The sequence below is a fragment of the Camellia sinensis genome, chromosome 14, assembly GCF_055761805.1.
Source record: "Camellia sinensis isolate YWXY chromosome 14, ASM5576180v1, whole genome shotgun sequence".
NCBI lineage: Eukaryota > Viridiplantae > Streptophyta > Magnoliopsida > Ericales > Theaceae > Camellia > Camellia sinensis.
Genome location: NC_138974.1, coordinates 9,124,652 through 9,128,278, shown reverse-complemented (window position 1 = coordinate 9,128,278; position 3,627 = coordinate 9,124,652).

Below are 3,627 nucleotides of genomic sequence, written 5' to 3'. Positions count from 1 at the left end.
CATTCGGCCACGAAGTGGGTTTCTCAGACTCCAGTGTCCCTCGAAAGGGAGTAAATAGGAGGTATGCCAAAAATCAGGGCAAACGGAGATGGTTAGGCGGTCCCGAACCGAGGCACACGGCCAACGATTCCAAAAAACTGGAAACCGGACTCCGAAATGGGCAAAATGGCCTACGGCCACGAAATGTAGCCCACGGCCACTGAGAGATGGTCTACGGGACCTCTCTCTCCCCTCAGGAAAAGAAACAGAGAAAACCGAGTCTGGTTCGCAAACCGAGACAAGGCACAGAAGAGGGTTCGAAAATCCGGAGGCAGGGCTCACGGCCGCGACTCCGAAACTTCTGAACAAGCACATTATGCAATATCACCAAGTGCTCAACTGGCGACGTCTGAGTCTTAAGGTCGGTCAAAAATGGGGTGTCTACAGTTGCCCCTCTTTGACAGAACTCGGAAGTCATAAGTGACGGGAGTGAATGTCAAAGCCCAGAGACGACCCATTTTTGACAAGGCCGAAGACTTAGACAGACAAACAAAGTAAACAGAGACGTGCCCGCAGGCAGGGGGGGCAAAATGCAAAGCGATATGCAAGAAGCCGAACATAACTCAATGATCATGCAAATGCAGCAAGCTGTAATGAAGCAAGTATTTGCAAATAGATGCAACAGTTTTAAGCAAGAATGCAAAGTAACAACTACATTTCATGCAGTTAAGAATGCGGAGGATTATTCAATCCCCGCCACGTCTCACACGGAGAAGATACGATACCTGCGCGATTCGTCTGGTCGCACCAGCCTCAAATGAACCGTACATACAATATCGTGCCTGCAAAAGAGAGAAATTCAACAAGAACAACATGCTAACAACATGTATTCAATGTGATTCTAAAAGTTCGACACACGCAGTGCCGGCAAGTGAATGCATCGTGATGCGAGAAAGGAAAGTGCGTGACAACGCATGCTCAAGCACAAAAGTATGGCAACATCAAGAAATGTGCATAATAATGCAAGTATGCTCATGAGAATGCAAGTTATGTGCATGATAGTGCAAAACGAGCATAAATCAAGGCGCCCGTTTGTCATGAAATAACGAGTACGGAAATGCGTGTTTCGGCGAAGGCGACTCGATCACGGCCTCCGATCCACTTCCTGGAAAGGCTACAACTCATTCAAAAAGTATACACTTTGATTTTGATGAATGATGATGAGACACATGTCAGATCTTGAAGCTGAAGTTCCGGCGGAGCAATTTCGCGACCGGAAGTGTACTTTTCTTGAACTTTTTCAGGTCCCGGTAACTCCAATCTTCCTCAAAATTTGCAGGGAGCTAGGTGAGCCTGTGAGGGACATGGCCGGCCAGTTTTATGAGGGATAGGAGGTGGCCGGCTGGTTTTACAAAAAGTGAATGGCTGGCCGGCCGGTTTTCCAAAAAGGAAATGGCCGGCCGGCTGGAAAAGGTGGCCGGCCGGCTATATGACCAAATCCGAGGGCATTTTGGTCCTTTCACCTCCTTTCTTTATGCTCCTTCATCCCAAGACTTGGAGCCTATAAATGCAGCCGAGATCTTCTCTTTTCTTGCCTCCTACACCACTTTCTTCTCCAGATCTGAGTTCCATACGCGTTTTCCAACGCCCCACGCAAGTTGTTTCCAAAAAAAATACTCAGTTTCAAGCACTTTGAACTGATTAAATTTTGGTTTCGGAGTTTCTTTTCTCATTTCCGCCACTTGAGGTGAGTTTGTCTCAATATTTGGAAGATTTTCTCGGGAGTTGACTTTTGTTGACTTTTTGATTTCCCGAGAGTTGACTTTTGTTGACTTTTTCCAATTTTTGCTCATTTTAGCTCATTTTTGCTCCTTTTGCAGATTTTCTGAAAATGACGGGTAATTCTCCGCATGGTGGGGGCTTTCCGGGTGCCGGGGACGATTTTGATCCTATGACTTTGCCTCCGAGGGTCCGACCTTTTATTCCCGGGAGGTACGCTCTGCCAGCACATGTCCTTCCGCGTGCCGTTTTCCGTCATTTCACTGATTTTGATGAGCGAGCACCTGGGGACCTACTTCTCCGAGAGCCAGAGCACCACCTCTCCCATGAGGCCCGAGAAGTATTTATTTCATTTTCCGCATTTTTCGTACATTTCGTGTCTTTGCCATGCTTGAACACACAGTTTAGCTTATGACATAGTACTTTATTTGCATCTTGAATCTGTAGCTTTAAACACTTGAATTTATGAACACTCAGCTCACTAATTGATTACGAACGCACGGCACACATTAGTTAAGAGGTGAACACGTGACTCAAACACTGATTTGTCGAACACACAGCCCGAATTCGAAAGTGAACACACAGCCCACACTTTAAATTTTCTGAACACACAGCCCAGATTAGAATAGTGAACACGCAGCCCACACTGATTGAAAGTTGAACACGCAGCCCAAACTTTAAATTTTCTGAACACGCAGCCCAGATTAGAATAGTGAACACGCAGCCCACACTGACTTAGAGTAGAACGCACAGTCCAAACTCCGATTTTCTGAACACGCAGCCCAGATTGATAGTGAACATGCAGCCCACACTAATTGAGAGTTGAACACGCAGCCCAAACTTAAATTTCCTGAACACGCAGCCCAGATTTATAGCGAACACGCAGCCCACACTGACTGAAAGTTGAACACGCAGCCCAAACTTAAATTTCCTGAACACGCAGCCCAGATTGATAGCGAACACGCAGCCCACACTGACTGAAAGTTGAACACACAGCCCAAACTTAAATTTCCTGAACACGCAGCCCAGATTGGTAGTGAACACGCAGCCCACACTAACTGAAAGTTGAACACGCAGCCCAAACTTAAATTTCCTAAACACGCAGCCCAGATTGGTAGTGAACACGCAGCCCACACTGACTGAAAGTTGAACACGCAGCCCAAACTTAAATTTCCTGAACACGCAGCCCAGATTGGTAGTGAACACGCAGCCCACACTGACTGAAAGTTGAACACGCAGCCCAAACTTAAATTTCCTGAACACGCAGCCCAGATTGATAGTCAACACGCAGCCCACACTGATTGAAAGTTGAACACGCAGCCCAAACTTAAATTTCCTAAACACGCAGCCCAGATTGGTAGTGAACACGCAGCCCACACTGACTGAAAGTTGAACACGCAGCCCAAACTTAAATTTCCTAAACACGCAGCCCTGATTGGTAGTGAACACGCAGCCCACACTGACTGAAAGTTGAACACGCAGCCCAAACTTAAATTTCCTGAACACGCAGCCCAGATTGGTAGTGAACACGCAGCCCACACTGACTGAAAGTTGAACACGCAGCCCAAACTTAAATTTCCTGAACACGCAGCCCAGATTGGTAGTGAACACGCAACCCACACTGACTGAAAGTTGAACACGCAGCCCAAACTTAAATTTCCTGAACACGCAGCCCAGATTGATAGTGAACACGCAGCCCACACTGACTGAAAGTTGAACACGCAGCCCAAACTTAAATTTCCTGAACACGCAGCCCAGATTGGTAGTGAACACGCAGCCCACACTGACTGAAAGTTGAACACGCAGCCCAAACTTTTTATTAGCACACAGCTCATTCATTTCGTTGGCACACATATATTCATTTCATAC